The 20,729-nt window shown below is 37.5% G+C and overlaps 1 protein-coding gene across 3 annotated transcripts in view; it reads left to right on the top strand.

Annotated features, from left to right (window-relative positions):
• LOC120298427 (zinc finger protein 277-like) overlaps positions 1–20,729 on the top strand; it is an 81,547-nt gene that overhangs the window by 30,635 nt on the left and 30,183 nt on the right. The gene's annotated exons all lie outside the window — the stretch shown is intronic.

The raw sequence follows: 20,729 nt of genomic DNA, 5'->3' as shown, positions 1-20,729 counted from the left end.
CTTTTCAGGAGGAGATGTATGCTATGTTGCAACTAATTCAAACAACAATGATCTCAAACCATGAGGAAATTAAAAATAACTTTGAAAATATAAATGAATACATCTCCAATTTAACTTTACCAGAAAAAAACTCTCAGAAAATAAAAACAGAGAGCAAGCAGATAAAACAGACAACTGAACATAAACCAGGAGAAGGAGATTTAAAGATGGAACCTAACAATAGAAGGAAGTATGACTTAACCCAGGTGGAAAAAACTTGCAGGAAATATTGGATATGGAACAGATAACTTACACTCTAAGACAGTGGTGGTGAACCTATGGCACACGTGCCAGAGGTGACACTCAGAGCCCTCTGTGTTGGCACATGTGCCACTGCTGCCAGCAGCAGGTCCATCAAGCTGCCACCGCTGCCCAGAGCAGGACCCTTGCCCAGCACAAAAGAGGCAAAGTGGCTGACTAGCAAGCTCGAGTAGAGATGGTACAGCAGAGGTCACTAACCATTGTCGATTGGTGGACTGGAAAAAAAGGGAGGGGAAAGCATTTTACATGCGTGTATGCGTGCATGGGATTGCGGGCATGCACGTGCTGCAAATAGGGCAGGGCTAGTGCCTGCGTGATACTCACTAGCCCTGCCCCATTCTTGCATGGTGCAGCGCCTTGTATCTGCACCCTGTGGCATGGTGGCGGCCATTTTTGTGCCTTACAGCATGGTGGCCCATTTTTGTGCCCCCCGTTTTTGCATGCCAAGAGGCAGCACTCAGAGGTGCCTCCCTGCCCCCCCAGGGCACCACAATGCTGATGCGGCCCTAGCACTTTGCAATAAATAAGTGGGTTTTGGGTTGTGGTTTGGGCACTCAGTCTCTAAAAGGTTCGCCATCACTGCTCTAAGATCACAAAATAAGCCTGAGGACAAGAAAAAAGATTCAACAAAATCGATTACAGAGCTGTCAGGAGAACTACAAGAACTTGAGAGACAAAAAATGATAAGAAAAATTAAGAGAGAAAAAAAGGAAAAGGTTTTCAATGAATACGAAGGGGCGAAACCTTCCCATAAAAACATCTTACTTGATTTGCCTTTTGTACCTACAACAACATCTACAAGACTATGGGAAGACTTTGATTCAGCAGAGCATATTGATCAGGAAAGATGTTTGGGGAAAAGAAAGGCTAAAGTGAGAATAAATTAGATGATGGGATTTATCAGAGGGAATATTTAAAAATTAAACATCTGTTTGAATATGGTTAAAGAAATAGAAAGATTTTGGATATAAATGAATTTTAGTTTAAGAGGGATGAGCTCCTCAAGTAACAGTATTTTTTCTTTCTTTTTTCTTTTTTCTTTTGTTTTTGGATATGAGAAATACAAAAATGTTGGGATGGTTTATATAAAGGAAATGTTTTAGAAATTTAGATACTTAAGTGTAATTAATCTTGAGAAAACTTCAGTGGATAAAATGTTTTGAATAGATCTAAAAGATGAGATAATTGGATTTATTAAATGGAACATTTAAAGATTAAATATGTTTGAATATGGTTAAAAAGAAGAAAAAAATTCTGGATATAAATATACATTAGCCTAAGAGGGACATGTATTTTAAGTAGTATCTTCTAATTTCTTTTTCTTCTCTTTCTTTTTTTTTAAGACATGAGAAATGTGTTGGGCTGGCCTGTATGAGGAAAAAGATTTAAATACTTAATTAACTTTGAGAAAATCTTGACCAATAAGAATGTTTTGAACATTGTGGGGAAAACAAATTTAAATAAGAATTTTGTTAACAGGATCTATGACGAGGCAATCAAGATGATCAGTTAGAAAAGAAGCTTTATATTGATGTGGTTATCATTTGCAGAAATATTAGAAAAATGTCTATTTTTAATTGTTATTTATCAAAATAATCACAATTGTATTAATTCAAGGTTGGCAAAAGAGAATATTATTGGAAGAAAAGAAAAGAAAAGCTACTATTTGGACTATAGAATTATAGAAACTAATTATTTTTTTTATTAAAGGTTTTACAAATTTATTACACTATAAACTCCCCCACCCCTCACCCCTTCCCCCCTCCCCCACTTCCCAGAGCTGATTACAGGGTAACAAATAAACATAATCTAACTAACATAAACCAACTATACTATCAATCAAAACCATAACACACTTTAACTCCTTCTCAAAACAAATATTAACAAATTAAAACAAAAATAATAATATAATTAAAACTATTAATAATTATCTAAAATTTACTCAAAAGCAAGGTAATACTTTTCAGTTTCATATTTCTTTTGAATATAATCAATCCATCTTCTCCAAACCATGATGTATCTTTCTTGTGAATGGTCCTTCAAGTAGGCGGAGATTTTCGCCATTTCTGCTAAATTAGACACCTTAAGTATCCATTTTTCCAAAGTAGGCAGTGAGTTTTTCTTCCAATATTGCCCCACCAATAATCTTGCAGCTGCTATAAGATTCAACATCAAATTGATTTCTTTAACATCAAAATCTACAATAATACCTAACAAAAATAATTGTGGAGTAAATTTTATCTTTCTCTTAAAAATCTTTTGAATGTTCCACCAAATCTTAATCCAAAAGGCTTTAATATCTCTACAGGTCCACCAGATATGAAAATAAGTTGCATCTAAATTTCCACATCTCCAACATTTGAGCTGTAAATTTGGATACATGCAAGACAACTTTTGGGGATCCAAATGGCATCTATAAAACATTTTATAAAAAATTTCTCTTAAATTTTGCGCTTGAGTAAATTTTACATTTCTAACCCAAATTGTCTCCCATGTATCCAGTAAAATTGGATCCTGAATATCTTGAGCCCATTTAACCACACAATCTTTAACTCCGTTTCAGAGTCCAATTCTATTAAGGCACTATAAATTCTTTTTATATGAGCTCATCTTTGATCTTTAATCTGTTTTACCAAATTCACATCCTCTAAAGTGATACCAACCTTTTGATCTATACTCCACCTCACTAACAATTGATTATAATAAAACCAAGAATATACAATATTTTCTTGCTTCAACTCGGTTAAGGGCTTTAATTGCCAATGCTGCCCAACCAAACTAAGTAATTCCTTGTAAGAAATCTTATCCAAATTTACTCCCCTAGATACTCCCTCTATCACGTGTCCAGGAATCCCCCAAATTGGGATTTTATAATTTAACCTATAATAATATTTCTTCCAGACACGCAACAAGGCACTTCTCAAAATATGGGTTTTAAAAACCTGATCAACTTTTTTATCATAAATTAAATATTAAATAATAAATCCCATCCCTCAAGAGAAAGAATATTTTTATTTGTTAAGTTGAGCCAATCACTAATCAACGTTAATGCCACCGCATCATAGTACAATTTTAAATTAGGCGCCTTTAGTCCTCCTCTTTCCCGTGTATCCTGCATAATTTTAAATTTAACTCTCGGCTTTTTCCCTGCCCAAATGAATTTGTTAATCCCCTTCTGCCATTCCTCCAGATTAGCATCTTTTTTCAAAATAGGTAACATCTGAAATGAAAAAAGAAACTTTGGAAGTATATTCATTTTAACTGCCGAGATTCTCCCCAACAAAGATAATTGTAATTTTTTACAATCATTTAAGTCCTTTTGCACTTTTACCCATAATGTCTCATAATTATTTTTATACAATTTAACGTTAGAAGCTGTTATATATACTCCTAAATATTTAACCTTTCTCACTATTTCAAAACCTGTTAATTTAACCATAATATCCTTTTTCTTCATAGACATATTTTTCACTAATATTTTAGTCTTATTATTATTTACCTTAAAACCAGAAACCTTCCTGTACTGAATTAAAATTTCAAACAAATCCCTAACCGAATCTGTCGGTTGAGATAATGTCACAACCAAATCATCAGCAAAAGCTCTCAACCTATAATCATTCTTATTTATTTTTATTCCCTTTATACAAGGTGACTCCCGAATTTTGATAAGTAGAATCTCCATTGTTAAAACAAATAACAATGGGGATAAAGGACATCCCTGTCTTGTACCCTTTTCAATTTTAAATGCTTCTGTTAATCCCCCATTAACTATGATTTGTTGTTGATATATAGCCTTAAGGGCAGATAAAAATTTGTCCCCAAAATTCATTTCCTCTACTACTCGGAATAAGAATTGCCAATCTAATTGATCAAAAGCTTTTTCAGCATCTAAAAAAATCAAAGCCGCGGGGATTTGATTGTTCTTGTCTAAATACTCAATTGGATTAACAATTTGTCTAACATTATATTTCATATATCTTCCAGTTATAAATCCAGATTGATCACTATGAATCAATTGCTTCAAAACTCGCATTAATCTATTTGTCAATATTTTTGAAAAAATCTTATAATCTGTATTCAAAAGAGATCTAGGCCTATAATTTTTGGGCTGAGTCAAATCTTGGTCCTCATTCGGAATCAATGATATAAAAGCCCTTCTCCATGATGGAGGTACCTCTGCTCCCAACAAAATGTTATTAAAAAGTTCCTTTAATGGTTCTATCATTTCTTCAGATGACATTTTATAGTAAATTGCTGTTAATCCATCTGTACCTGGAGCCTTACCAACTTTTAATTGTTTAATTGCCCAAATAATCTCTTCAGAAGTAATTAAACCATTAATCTCATCTCTTTGATCAATAGTAAGTTTAGGGAAATGTGATTCCTGTAAGTATTTTTCTATAACTGAAACTTGTATGCTTTCATTAGCATATAACTTTGATTAAAAATCTAAAAAACTCCTTTTAATCAAATTTTGTTGATAAACTTCTTTACCTTTATAATTTATTTTTTCTATAATCCTTGATTTCTGTTTCTTTCGTAGTTGGCAAGCCGACCACCTACCAGGTTTGTTTGCATTACAAAATGTATTATGTTTCATATACCTCAAATTAATTGCAATCTGATCAGATATTAACATATTAAATTGCTCCTTAAGCAAGATAATAGAAGCCTTTAAATTATTGTCCAATGGATTTAATGTAAGAGCCTTTTCCTTAGATTTAATCTCTACTTCCAACTCTTTACATTTCTGCATCTGTTTGCGTCTATGCGCATTGTTCATATGAATCAAGACCCCTCTTATATATGCTTTACTGGCATCCCATACCATTGGCATTGAAGTACCCTTATGCATATTCAAAAGAAAAAATTCCTTTAAATAATCTCTACATCTCTGTACATTCCCCTCATATCTAAATAAATTTTCATTCAATCTCCGAGTCCTTCTATTCACATCTTCAGTAGATAACTCCATCCATACAGGACTATGGTCTGACAATATTCTGGGGAATATCTTAGCATTCTTCACCCTAGAAAAAAGATCATTAGTAATTTAAAAAGTCAATTCTGGAATATGACTAATACCTGTCCGAAAAAAAGGTAAAGTCTCTTTCTTCCATATTCCGTTCATGCCAAATGTCTCTAAGTTCCAAATCATCCTTCAAATAAAAAAAACTTTAGGTAATTTTGCATGATTAGGAGATTTAAAAGAACCCTTCTTGTCTTTGCTTGAATCTAAAACACCATTCCAATCTCCCATCATAATTACTGATTTGTAATCCAACTGAATTATTTTCTGATGTATCAACATAAAAATATTTTTGTTGCTGATTAGGAGCATATAGTCCAATGACAAGACTTCTCTTGCCATTTATTAATAATTCAATAATAACATATCTTCCTTGTGGATCAGAATCAATTAACTTCGGTGATAAGTCTTTCCTCACATAAATAACTACTCCTACTTTTTTCTGCAGAGCAGAGGCTGTAAAGTGTACTCCCAGCCAGGAATTAATAAAATATTTTTCATCCTTTAAAGCAGTATGAGTCTCTTGCAAACATATAACATCATTCTTATGTTGTTTCAAGTAGTAAAATACTTTCTTTCTTTTCTGTGGTGAATTCAAGCCGTTAACATTCCATGTCAGGAACTTTGCCATCTCTAATGGCTGGAAACCTTTGGAACACTGCATCTAAATCTGCAGTTGGTGACCTCTTCGGCCTTGTTCCTCCCACTGGCTCAGAGGTAGCCGCCTATGTTGTAATTCCAGCATCTACCTTTTGTTGTTCTTTTTCTCTGCGTTTATGGGCTTCACAAGTCATTCTCTGTTCCCTTGGATTTTCTCTTATCTCCAAACACTGTTGCATAGTGTCAGAATCCAATTATATTTCATCTTTAATTATCAAACATAGAAACTCCCAATTCTGCCTTCTCTGGATTCTGCCATAAGAGGGAGAAAAGGGGGAGAGCAAAGGGGCTTTATGGCCCTCACTTCCTTCAGCACACTTCAAAGGACTGAATGTGTGTTTATTGTGGCCTCTAAGCTTTAACATATCAAAGAAGAGTAATTGCCTTTCATGTAGTTATCTGAAGTCTCCATCCAGACGGAAGAAGAAAGGGGATGGAATTGTGATACTTGAAACTATCACTGGAAGGGGGGTTGATTGGGTGGGACTACTGGGGAACCCCTTAAAACCTTGAATGGGAGAGCTTGAACCCCAAGTCCTGTCTAGCATGCCTGCAACCATTTTCTCTTAATAAAGGATTCCTGTTGGAAGAGCTATTCCAAGAGTTCTGTCTTCTTAAGATGCAAAGTGGGGTGGGTCCTTACATTAGACAGGACTTGCAAAATTAATCCACCTGGAAGGTAGACCCTTGCCGGGGGATTTTGCAAAAATTTACCATGTCAGACAACGAAGCAAGAGAGGGAGAAAACTCCCTGGAAAGAGAGCCGCTGACCCAGTTGGAACCTTGCCAGATGTTGGGATCCGAGAGGCCAGATTTCTCAGAAGAAGAAGTGGTGGAGACACAGGACCACAAGCCTCGCTGGTCGATGGGCGTTGGAAAGAAAAGCGAGTGGGGAAAGGAATCAAGAAAAGTGACCCTGAGACGGGGGACCAAGCAACCAGAATGGAAGCAGGAGATGGAGAAATCCCTGCACGCAAGTGAAGAGGGAGGAAGCTGTATGCCGTACTCAGACTGGATCCTAGAGAGAGCTATTGACCTGATGAAGAGAACTCTCAGCTCCCTAGGAGAGGAGATTCCTGAGCCCTACGCCCGCCCCAGTTCCTGGAGCCACAAAGGGAGAGACACCGAGGGGGACGTGGAACCTGCAACCCCAGGGACATTTACTGATCCAGGAGCTCCCACCCCCTACCGGACCACAGATGGAAATCTGGACGGAAGACACTACCACCCACAATGGAGGCACCGATCCATTCCAAGACGTCCACCGTTGGAGGTGAAATTCAAAGGGGAGCCAACACGCTTGGGGTTTTTCCTAACCCAAGTCCTCAGCTACATGGAGGAATATGGGCAGGACATCCCCAGCGACAAAGCCCGCATCCGGATCGTGCAATCTGCCCTGGATGGACCAGCTGCAGATTGGGTGGTGAACCTGCATGACTCCAATGCCCCAGAACTCAGTAACTTCAACCGTTTCATGTCCTCGTTGAGAAGACGATTTGAAGACCCCCTGGCTGATCGCAAAGCCCGTGAAAGAATAACAACGATGAGGCAGGGCAAACGCCCAGTGGCTGAGTATACACAAGAATTCCGAGCCATTGCCAGCAAACTGAATTGGCCAGAAGACATCCTCCTTGGCCGTTTCAAAGACGGACTAAACTATGATCTATATGATGCTTGCCTGCCCCGAGGAGACCCACATCGACTTGAGGAATGGTACGTCTTGGCAGAGGAAGCAGAGATCGACATATTGAAGAGGCATCGCCGAGGAAAACAATGGAGCCGCCCCCCGCCTGAGCTGACACACCAACCGGTGAAATCATCGGATACAGCCAAGAAGCAGATGGGGTGTTTCAAGTGCGGAAGAGAAGGGCATCGAGCTGTAGAATGCCGCTCAAAGGCCCCCCAGCACAACCCAGACAGATCCCCAATCAACAAACCCAGAGGGTATTCAGCTAAGCCAAAAGAAACAGCCATGAAAATGATGGAAATTGCAGAAAACCCCACCTCTGCTCACCAAGGGGAAAGAACTCCAGCCTACACCACAGGGACGGTGGATGCCTCAGATGACAGCTCGGAAGGCGAACCCCTGGTAAGTGGACGCATCACACCCATCTTCAAAACAGTGACTATATTAATCCCCCCCATGCCCGAAGCTGTGAAGGTGAAAGCCTTAATAGACTCTGGCTGCACCCGCTGCCTCATTAGCCCAACACTAGTGGGGAATCTGGGCATCCCATCCAGGAGACTGGAACAACCAATCTCATTTGGCCAGCTAGATGGATCCATAGCAGGGGGGGTGCCAGCTACCCTAGCCACTCTGCCAATACACCTCTCCCTGGGCAACCATGAAGAGGACTTAACGTTTGTGGTGACCCCAGGTATGGAATGCCCAATGATTCTAGGGATGGAATGGTTGAAAAAATGGAACCCCTGGGTAAATTGGAGGACGACAGAAATCAAATTCCCGAAGGGGGACCCTATGGACTTAAAACCCCAAGGAGGCTACCAGAATCAAGAATAGAAAAAGCATCCATAGGAGAGGAAAAAAGATTAACAGAAATACCAGAGGAATATAGGGACCTTGCTGAAGTCTTCAGTGAGGAGAGGGCGAATGAGCTTCCCCCCCACCGACCCACAGACTGTACCATTGAATTCAAGCCTGGGGCAAAACTCCCGAAACCCAGATTATACTCCATGAGCCCAAAGGAGAAGGAGGAAATGGAAAGATTTATAAAAAAAAACCTGGAGAGAGGTTTCATTGAACCAGCTAAGCCTAAAGTGGCTGCCCCGGTCCTTTTTAGAGAGAAGAAGGATGGCTCTTTACGTTTATGCGTGGATTATAGGGCCCTGAACACAATCAGTGAAAGCAACCTATACCCGCTGCCCCTCATGAAAGACATGCTGTCACACCTATCGAAAGGGAAAATTTTTTCTAAACTAGACTTAAGGGAAGCTTACTATCGCGTGAGAATCAAGGAAGGGGACGAATGGAAGACTGCATTTAACTGCCCCATGGGGTGCTATCAATTCAAAGTCTTGCCATTTGGATTACAAGGGGGCCCTGCAGTCTTTATGCAATTAATCAATGACGTTCTAAGGGAGCACCTGTTTAAGGGGGTCCTTGTTTACTTGGACGACATTCTTATCTTTACCGAAACAAAAGAAGAACACGTCAAACTTGTCAGAGCGGTTTTAAAGAAGCTGCGAGCCGCTCACCTATATGCCAAACTCTCAAAATGCGAATTCCACCAGGAAAGGATAGACTACCTAGGCTATCGCATATCCCCACAGGGCATTGAAATGGACCCAGAGAAGGTCAGAGCAGTATTAGAATGGGCACCACCCCGCACAAGAAAGCAACTACAAAGTTTCCTGGGCTTTGCAAATTTTTACCGCCAATTCATCCCCTCATTTGCACAGATAGCCTTGCCCCTCACCAACTTACTAAAAACGAAGGGAACATCCTCAGTAAAACCTAGCCAGCCACTAACATGGACAATGGAGTGCCAAGCAGCGTTTGAGAGACTAAAGAGACTTTTTTCTGCCGAACCAGTACTAAGGCACCCAGATATGGACAAGCCCTTCATAATACAGGCAGATGCAAGTGATGTGGCAGTGGGGGCTGTGCTATTACAAGAAAATGATGATGCAGTATTGCAACCCTGTGCATATACATCCAAGAAACTCACGGAAACAGAACAGCGCTGGCCCGTATGGGAGAAGGAGGCTTATGGGATACGTTGGGCATTACTCACGTGGCGACAGTTCCTGGAAGGCAACAAAATCCCCTTCCAGGTATGGACTGATCACAAAAATTTAGAAGCCCTGAAAACTTCCAGGAAACTCAATCCCAAACAAGCCCGCTGGTCCCAGCATTTTCACCAATTCCAATTTAAGCTCAAACATTTACCAGGAAGAAAGAACTTCCTGGCAGATGCACTATCTCGCATGCCCCAATATAACAGCGCACGAACCACAGACTCTAGACCAATAATGGCAGAATCACAACTGGCAGCGCCAGTAACCACAAGAACCCAAGCCAAAATAAAACCACAACTGGACAGCCAAACTGGGATTGAATTCAGAAAAAGTTTGGAAACAGATGATTGGTTCCAGAAAAACAAACATGTGTGCACAATGAGAGACGGATTGCCTTGGGTAGGGGAAAAGTTATATATACCAACAACTCAAAGACTAACTTTCATGCAACTTTGCCATGACACAAAATCAGCAGGGCATTTTGGATTTGTAAAAACTTTACACTTAATTAAACGGCAATTTTGGTGGCCATCAATAAAAAAGGACATAGAAAGTTATGTTGCCAGCTGCCCAACCTGTGCATCAGCAAAGAGGTTGCAAGGGAAATCGCCAGGGCTGTTACAACCAGTGGCAAGTCCCTCAGCCCCCTGGAGGGAAATAGCCATGGATTTTATAGTGGAATTGCCTGAAAGCAATGGGAATACTGTTATCTGGACAGTCACGGACCTATTTTCCAAACAGGTGCACTTTATCCCTTGCCAAAAAATTCCCACTGCAAAGGCCTTAGCAAAACTTTTTATCCAGCACATTTACAGATTGCACGGGGCACCCCAACGCATCATCTCTGATAGGGGAGTGCAATTTACGTCTACATTTTGGAAGGAATTTTTATCCCTCTTAGGGACCACTCAGGGACTGACATCTAGCCATCACCCTCAGACAGATGGACAAGCGGAACGCTGCCAGTCGGTACTTGAGCAATATTTGAGATGTTTTTTAAATTTCCAACAGAGTGATTGGACGGACTTACTTCCTTTTGCAGAAGTTGCCTACAATAATGCAGTCCACTCCAGCACAGGCTACACTCCTTTTCAAATAGCCAACGGCCAAAGTTTCAACCCTATGCCAGAGTTAACCCCAAAAGAACCAACGATCCCTTCACTGAAAGAATGGATGGAAAACCTACAAAACACCTGGCCAATAGTCAGAAAATCACTAGATGAAGCTAGGCGGGCATACAAAGCACAAGCCGATAAAAAAAGGGTTGAGCCTACACCATTCATTATAGGAGAAATGGTGTACTTATCTACAAAATACCTAAAGTCCCTACAGCCCTGTAAAAAACTTGGACCAAAATATATAGGACCTTTTCCAATTAAAAGGATCATAAATCCAGTAACAGTAGAATTAGAATTACCCAAAAACCTCAGGCAAATACACCCAATTTTTCATTGCAGCTTGCTGAAAAGAGAGCATCAGTCACCTCTACGGCCAAAAATCCCCCCCCCACCACCTCCAATCATGGTGGAGGGGGAACAACACTTCGAAATAAAAGAGATCCTTGACTCTAGGAGATATCGTGGAACAACTCAGTACCTAGTTGCCTGGAAACACCTCCCTGCCTCACAAAATGAGTGGGTCCATAAACGTCACGTCAGAGCCCCGAAGCTATTGAAGAAGTTTCACACAGAGTATCCTAACAAGCCTAACTAAATTTTTTACTTGTGTTTTCTTTCAGGTGGATCTCTCTTATTGTTAAGAGGGGCCGGATGTCAGAATCCAATTATATTTCATCTTTAATTATCAAACATAGAAACTCCCAATTCTGCCTTCTCTGGATTCTGCCATAAGAGGGAGAAAAGGGGGAGAGCAAAGGGGCTTTATGGCCCTCACTTCCTTCAGCACACTTCAAAGGACTGAATGTGTGTTTATTGTGGCCTCTAAGCTTTAACATATCAAAGAAGAGTAATTGCCTTTCATGTAGTTATCTGAAGTCTCCATCCAGACGGAAGAAGAAAGGGGATGGAATTGTGATACTTGAAACTATCACTGGAAGGGGGGTTGATTGGGTGGGACTACTGGGGAACCCCTTAAAACCTTGAATGGGAGAGCTTGAACCCCAAGTCCTGTCTAGCATGCCTGCAACCATTTTCTCTTAATAAAGGATTCCTGTTGGAAGAGCTATTCCAAGAGTTCTGTCTTCTTAAGATGCAAAGTGGGGTGGGTCCTTACACATAGATTCAACCAACAACTCTTCTCCTGTTGGTGACATTGCTCCTGCAGCCAATTGTCCTTCAAACTTACTTTCATTCCCTCTAGATTTTGGAGATGGTGGTGCACCTGCCTTCAGAACAGAAACGTAAAAATCTCTTGCTTTTAAAATTGTATTAAGTCTATAACGTGTTCCAACATAATTCACCACTATGCCAACAGGTACATCCCATCTAAATTAAATCTGTCATTTCTTAAACTCCTCAGCCAAAAAAGCAAAATCCTTCCTTCTTTTAAGAATTTTTGGAGGTATTTCTTTTAAAATTATAACATCTTGAGCTGCAATTTGAAATCTTTGCTTATAAAAAGCCTGTATAATTTCATTACAAAGTGATCTCCTGGAAAAATAAATGACCACATCTCTTGGTAAATTTCTCTGCTTTGCAATCCATGAATTAACTCTAAAAATTTTGTCTATATCTCTCATCATTTCTTCAAATCCACATCCCAAAATGGATGCTAATTCTGCTGCAATCTCTTCTTTCAAGTTCTCTTGCACATTCTCCTTCAACCCTCTTATTCTCAAAGCAAACTCCATATCTCTGTATTGTGACATTATAATTTCATTCTGTGCTGCATCCACATTATTTTCAACTCTTTCAACTCTTCCTTCTAATCTTTCAACATTTCCAACCACCTCATCCACCCTATCATCGAGCCGTTCTACGTGGGCCGCAAGCCCCTGAAGAGCCAGCACAATATCTTCCCTCGTCTGATGATTTTTCTCCTCCAAAAGCTCTGCTGTCTCATACTTAATCTTTTGCAGTTTTCTCCATAGCATCCTGTACAACATTCTGTATATCTTTAAGTGTGAGTACTTGAGATGGGGGCGAGGGTGGAGGAGACTTAGGCTTAAGTTGCTGTATAGTCTGTGTTACTGGAGAGGAAATAGAAACTTTAGGAAGAGAAGAAATTCCATGGCGTTTTGAAGCCATTTTTTTTTTTAAAAAAAAAGAGATAAGGAAAAAAGGGAAAAAAAAGAAAAAAAACACTTTTTATAACAAAATAAAATAATGGGGTAATAAAAACAACTCCCCCTTACTCAAAAAAGAGAAAAACTCTTTAAGTAAGCAAAGTCTGTTACATTATTGAAACTTTGTTGCCAAGTAAAAGTGAAAGTCCTCAAAGAAACAGGATTCCTCCGCCATTTTTCTTTTCAATCGTTAAAATAATAGCTGGAGAAGACAATATTTCTTTCTTGAGTTAAAGTTAAAATTCAGCACAGTTCTGATCCTCCTGAACAGCTCCGTCTGCTGTAAATTTTAGTTACAGTTCTTTCTTATGTAGCAGATGTGGAAGCAGCGTCTAGCTTGGTTCTCTGCTGGAGAACAAAGGCGTCTTGAGATGCGGAGTTATTCCGGACTCCGAAGGAGCTCTTCGTCTCCCAAAAAATAATCTCTGGGAGACTAGAGGAGCTCGACTTCTATCTAGAAAAAAACTCACCTTCTTCCCTTTGCCCGGGAAGAAAGTTCCAAGCCGCAAAACAGCTGATAGTCGCTGTCTTGCTAGCTCTTACACAATCCCGAGACGGGCGGCTAAAAAAAAGCCGCCATCGGCGCGGCAAATGCCACCGGAAGTCAAAACTAATTATTATTAATTGTTTTTTAAATATAAACCCAGACAACACTGTTTACCAAATATTAAGATGATTATGTTAAAAAAATTAATAAAATGTATTTTTTTAAAAAAATTATCTTAAGAACACTGACATCCTCCATAATTTTTGAATATAAGCAGACACAATAGAAGCATACTCATTCACATCAGTATGTTGACCATACATTCAGCCAATTTGAATATGTTTCAATTTATGAGCCCAAAATAATCTTGTACAGCTTCCATAGCTCCTGCCAGCCACACTCTTACCTTGTCTCTCTCTAATTAACAAAGGCTTATATGCTGGCATGAGCATACCAGAAAGATGATCTGAAGAGCCAAAATGAGGACGAGGGGTAGCCTTAAATGCTTTCTTGATGTTAGAGTAAGCTAAATCCAGAGTATTCACACCTCTAGTAGCAAAATCCACGATGAAAATTAGGAAGGGCTGCTTTCAAATCAATCTGATTAAAGTCCCCTACCACAATGAAAACCTCCTCCGAATGGATAGTTTACAAGTCATTGATAGTGCGATAAAGAGCACTCAGGGTTTCACTCTTGTTGGCACCGGGAGGAATATACACAGCTATGATTAGAATAATAGTAAATTCTCTTGGCAAATAAAAGGGTCTATATTTAACAGTCAAACACTCAGCATTAGGAGAGCACCGATTGGAGATTACCTTAAAATTAGTACCATATCTCATTAATACAAATACATATACCCACACCATAAGATTTTCCACTCAGAACACAGTTCCTGTCCAGCTGAAATATTGTAAAACCCATCATACTGATGGCATTGTCTGGAATAGATGACTTTAATCGTGTCTCTGTCAAGATTATAGCACAGTGGTTTCTCATCTCCCTGTTCATGACTAGCTCAAGATTCGGATCATCCATCTTGGTCTCTAAGGACCTAATGTTAGCAAACAAGACAGATGGGAGTGGCGCACTATGCAGATTAGCACTCAGTTTAGCTTGTATCCTGCATGGCAATCATGCTTCTTTTTCTTTTCCTTCTTTTTTTATCACAATTCCTCCACTTTTTCCTTAAAGGAGCATCATTCCTGCTCGCCCCCAGATCTCGCTGCCGCCACCTCCAACTCCTCCAAAAATCTTGCTCCCCTTTTCTGGACCTGCCGACAATTACATTCAATTCCTTTGCCCCATAAACCTCAGAACTTCTCCTCTGTCTCCGTTTCCCTCGAAAACAGCCCTGGTTGGTAAGAGAATCTATCACTGCGCCAGTGATAGTGATAGAGTGATAGAGACTTTACATTTTATTCTGATAAGCACCAGTCATTTTCAAGGATTGATTTTTTTTTGATTACTAGTGACTTCCTCCCTAGAGTGAGGAAGGTGAAAATTTTTCCCAGAACATTGTCAGATCATAGTCCTGTGTGGATGGAGTTATATTTGGAAGATGGGAATAGAAGATCGTGGAGACTGAATGAGAACTTATTTAATCGGGAGGAGTTTGTACAAAAGTGTAAAGAACATTTAAAGGACTTTTTTGCTATAAATATGAATAAGGGGACATCGATGTCTATGGTGTGGGATGCTAGTAAAGCATATATGAGGGGAATTCTGATTCAATTGAATAAAGTTTTTAGGGAAAAAGGGTTACAAAGACGTAGAGAAATAGAAGAAGAGATTAAATCAAAAGAACAAGAGTTGGTTCTTAACCCTACTGATAATAATTTAAAGGTATCCATAAAGATGCTTAAGGAACAATTTAATATGTTGATGGCAGATCAGGTGGCTACCAATCTGTTGTATATGAGACATAATACTTTTTGCAATGCGAATAAGCCTGGGAGGAGGTTGGCTTATCAGTTACGAAAGAAACAGAAAGCTAGAATCATAGAGAAAGTAAAATATAAAGGTACTGAGGTCTTTCAGCAAGATCTGATTAGAAAAAGCTTTTTGGACTTTTACACAAAATTATATTCAAGTGATAATATAAGGGGTTTGGATATAGATAAATATTTACAATCAGTACATTTTCCTAGACTTTCAGAGGAACAACAAAATGGGATGAATAGTTTAATTACTGTGGAGGAAATTGGTTTAGCTATTAAGCAGTTAAAGGTTGGAAAGTCTCTTGAAACAGATGGATTGACTTCTAGGTATTATAAGATCTTATTTGAAGAAATGATAGAGCCATTAAAGGAACTCTTTAATAGTATTTTGTTGGGTATGCAAGTTCCTCCTTCTTGGAAAAGAGCTTTTATATCATCGATTCCGAAGGAAGATCAGGATCTTACAGAGCCTAAGAATTATAGGCCAATTTCATTATTGAATGTTGATTATAAGATCTTTACAAAAATTTTGGCAAATAGACTAATGCAGGTTATGAAAGACTTGATTCATAGTGATCAAGCAGGATTTATAACAGGGAGATACATGAAACATAATGTTAGACAAATTATTAATTTAATTGAGTACTTGGATAAGAATAATCAGATTCCTGTGGCTTTTATCTTTTTGGACGCTGAAAAAGCTTTTGATCAATTGGACTGGCAATTTTTATTTTCTTTGGTAGAAAAAATGAATTTTGGGGATAATTTCTTACATGCACTTAAAGCTATATATCAGCAGCAATCTGCACAAATTGTTGTAAATGGGGGATTGTCTGAGAATTTTAATATTCAAAAAGGGACAAGACAAGGATGCCCATTATCCCCATTGTTATTTTTTTTAACATTGGAAATTTTATTGATTCAGATTTGGGAATCAAAGTTAATTAAGGGTGTAAAGATAAGGAAGAATGAGTATATATTGCGGGCATTTGCGGATGATTTGGTTTTAATTTTGGAACAACCGAATCAGGCAATTGATGGTTTGTTAGAACTTATAACACAGTATGGAAATGTTTCTGGTTTTAAAGTTAATAATTATAAGACTAAGATATTATCTAAGAATATGTCAGTTAAAGATAGGGAAAGTTTGATTAAAGCCACAGGTTTTCAGATGGTAAAAAAGGTTAAATATATATTTAACTGCTTCAAATGGAAAATTGTATAAGAATAATTTTGAACCACTATGGGCAAAAGTCCAAAAGGATTTAAGAGATTGGAAAAAATTGCAATTGTCATTGTTGGGGAGAATTTCAGCTGTAAAAATCAATGTTCTACCAAAGTTTCTTTTTTTTGTTTCAGATGATACCTATTCTTAAAAAAGAGGCAAATTTGGAGGAATGGCAAAAGGGTATCAATAATTTTATATGGGCCGGGAAGAAACCAAGGGTTAAATTTAAGATATTACAGGATGCTCGAGAAAGAGGGGGACTTAAGGCACCTAATTTGAAATTATATTATGATGCAGCCGCCCTAACTTGGTTAAGTGATTGGCTTAATTTAACAAATATGGATATTCTTTTTTTGGAAGGTTGGGATTTAATATATGGTTGGCATGCATATTTAATTTTTAATAAGAAAGTTGATCGGACTTTTAAATCACATATTTTGAGGAATGCCTTACTTCGTGTTTGGAAGAAGTATTATTATAGATTAAATTATAAAATACCTATCTGGGGGATTCCCAGACATGCAATTGAGGGAACTTCTAAGGGGACAAATTTTGACAAAATCTCGTATAAAGAATTGTTAATTCGCTCTGGTTCGAATTGGCATTTGAAATCCCTAGATGTACTAAGGCAGCAAAATATTCTACAGTCATGGTTTCAATATTTACAAATAATGGATAGATGGACTATAGACAAGAAAGAGGGAATAACACTAGAAGATAGACAATTGGTTATTCAGACTAAAAACCAAAGTCCGGCTCATATAAAAAGAATATACAATGTTTTATTAGAGTTAGATTCGGAAACAGAATTGGTTAAAGACTGTATGATTAAATGGGCTCAGAATATACAGCCAATCTCATTGGATTTATGGGAGACAGTATGGATAAGAAATGTTAAATTTACACAAGCTCAAAATTTGAGAGAAAATTTTTATAAAATGTTCTATAGATGGCACTTAGATCCTAAAAAATTATCTTGTATGTATTCCAATATACAGCCCAAATGTTGGAGATGTGGCAATAATGATGCGACATACTTTCATATTTGGTGGAATTGTAAAAAAGTAAAGGCTTTTTGGATTATGATTTGGTGGAACATTCAAAAGATTTTTAGAAAAAAGATTAAGTTTACTCCTCAACTATTTTTACTTGGTATTTTTGTTGACTTAAATGAAAAAGAAACTACTTTGATGTTGAATTTATTAACTGCAGCAAGGTTACTAGTAGGTTTATATTGGAAGAAAGATTCCTTGCCTACTTTAGAAGAATGGATATTTAAAGTATCTAGTTTTGCAGAAATGGCAAAAATTTCTGCTTATTTAAAGGATCATACACAAGAAAGATATATTATTGTATGGGGAAGGTGGATAGATTATATTCAGAAAAAGTATGGAATTAAAAAGTTTCATTTATTTTATGAATGAATTTTAAATATTATAGAGAATTGTTTTATAGGTTATGGAGTTAAAGGTTAATTATGATATTTTTTTCTTTTTTTTCTTTTTTTTTCTTAATTATTATAATTTTTTTATTATTAACCCTGTATTCTGCTCTGGGAAGTGAAGGGAGGGGGGTTGGGAGTGGGAGGGAGGGTAAGGGTTTTTTTTTTTCTACTTTAAAATTTTATTGTATTTTTATAAATGATTGTATGTTTAAAAAAAGAAAGTCATCTTATACGCCGGAAAAAACGGTACAATATTGAATTTCTGTTTATAGATGAGCACAATAGGAACTCCATTCATTTGCTGCTAGAAAGTGAGTGTTGTCCCCACTGCTTCCCTAATGCTTCCTGAACTCAGCTGGTATTTTTTCCCCATATATTTTATTGATTTTTTAAAACATAAATCACTTAATAGTTGGTAAACAGTGTGTTTGCTGGGTTTACATTTGTAAAGAAAAATCATTAACAATTGGTTTCTATAATCTATAATCCACATATAGTACATTTAGTTGATTTCCCCCTTTCCCCAAAATGTCTTCTTTGCAAACCTTGAAATAATATAGTTCTTATTATTTTGATAAAATATATTTAATTTTTAAATATTCCATTTAATGTGCCTAGTCATCTAATCCTTTAGGTCTTATTCAAAACATTTTTTTCCTTTTTTATACATTATAATTTCCCTAAATTCAGACACATTTAATTATCTAAAACATTTACTTCATCTAGGCCATTTCAGCAGTATTATATTACTTATATCAAGAAATAAAATAAAAGGGGGGGGAAGCATACAGTATTATTTAAGGAATTCATCTCTCTTAGAATGACATATGTATTCAGAATCTTCTGTTTCTTTAACCATATTCAAACAAATGTTTCTTTTTTAAATATTCTCTCTGGTAGACCCCATCATCTATTTTCTTAATTTTCACTTTGAACTTTTTCCTTTGACCAGTATCTTTCTTAATCAATTGATTTGCTGAATCAAAATTTTTTTCCATATATTCATGACTGCTGCTATAGGTATAAGAAGTAAATCAAATGTTTCTTTTTTTGTAGATGTAATGTCCTTAATTTATATAGCTTACTGTTTTCTACTATTTAATTGCTTTTCCTGAAAAAGAATAAAGTGATGGGCAATGTAGAAAAATGGGATTTTTGAATGCTTTGTCCTGCTGGCTGTGAGATTCTGGGAGTTGAAGTCCACATGCCTTAAAATTGTCAAGGTTGAGAAACACTGTGTTAGTGCTTATTTCTGTAAAAAAAAAAAGGGGGGGGGGGCTGGCCACTAGGGGGCAGATTGGTTTTAAATTCAGAGAACAGCTACCGGACTTATACAGCGTATAAGACGAGCCCGGACTTTTGAGAAGATTTTCAGGGTTTAGAAAGTCGTCTTATACGCTGGAAAATATGGTAGGCTAGGTCAGGAAACAGACATTCCAGAATATAGGAATGCTACTTTATTGTTGTAAGGTATAATAATAAAACTTCGAAGATCTACCAGAATTTCCCTCTGCCTCCTTTTATACCAAACAGAATTATTATGGGATTATTTTGGGATTCTTAGAGTTTCTACTTTCCCAGAACTGAGTTGTCATTTTTCTTAATTACTAATATATTCCTTCATCAAGGTTATCTCCAAACATACCTTTACAAAAACTAACAATACAAAAATGATTTCAGCATTTAGTCTTCTCTAGTTTTCTGTTTGACTGGGAGATGAGACAGTGACAAATGAATGTAAATATTGCAGCCAGTATGTGGAAAAGGACTTTCAAAAATCTGGCTGTAAATTGACAACCCTAATTTAGGATTATGTATTTGACTAAACCTCTGCACTAAAGTACATGGTCTGGAGCAAATTGCCCAACTTAGTATTGCAGTTCTGACCCAATGACAGATATGGCATCTTTAACATCTGTTCTTACCCTAGAACAAAGTTCCAGAAAATCCAGATGTCTTGAGAAGCAGCTGAAATGAAAAGGTCAAGACCTGAAAGATGCCTTCTTCTTAAATAGACTATTTAAATTGGCTTTCTTTTTTTTTAGAAGTTGAATTAATGGCCTAGTGTTCTCTATACAGAGATTAACCTTTTGTAAAATGTTGGCAAATTTCAAAATTGGAAACTTGAACTTTTGAATGTTCTACCTGCACACTTTCTGTAGAAATCCAATTAACCAGATCATTTAATTGAGGAAGATCAAAGTTACATGTTTCCAAATTACCATACAGTTTGTTTTGGTAAAAGTATTGAACACATTCCTGACATGAGCAATTATAGTCTTTTGAGAAAACAATATATCAAAATGTCATGCAGATGAATGACAATATTCTTACCCAAAATATCTGAGAATATCTTATTTGTGTATCTGGAGAAAACAGCTGGAGAGGTCTCAAAGAAGAATTTTCTTTCTTTTTTCTTTCTTTTCATATACATATACATATGTACAGTGTGTGTGTGTGTGTGTGTGTGTGTGTGTGTGTGTGTGTGTGTGTGTGTGTGTGTGTGTAAATAAAATATAGATAGATAACCATCAAATCATTGATGGAATGTGCAACTAAAGAAGTGGAGGAATGTTGGCAGTAGTATACTAGTTTCCAAGGGAGGAGGCAGTACACTCCAGAAAGGGACCAAGACAA

This window comes from Crotalus tigris, unplaced genomic scaffold, assembly GCF_016545835.1.
Source record: "Crotalus tigris isolate CLP2741 ecotype Arizona unplaced genomic scaffold, ASM1654583v1 scf7180000023869.103957, whole genome shotgun sequence".
NCBI classification, from domain to species: Eukaryota; Metazoa; Chordata; class Lepidosauria; order Squamata; family Viperidae; genus Crotalus; species Crotalus tigris.
The sequence above is the reverse complement of the archived record's forward strand: the minus strand, read 5'-3'. Positions and strand labels throughout refer to the sequence as shown.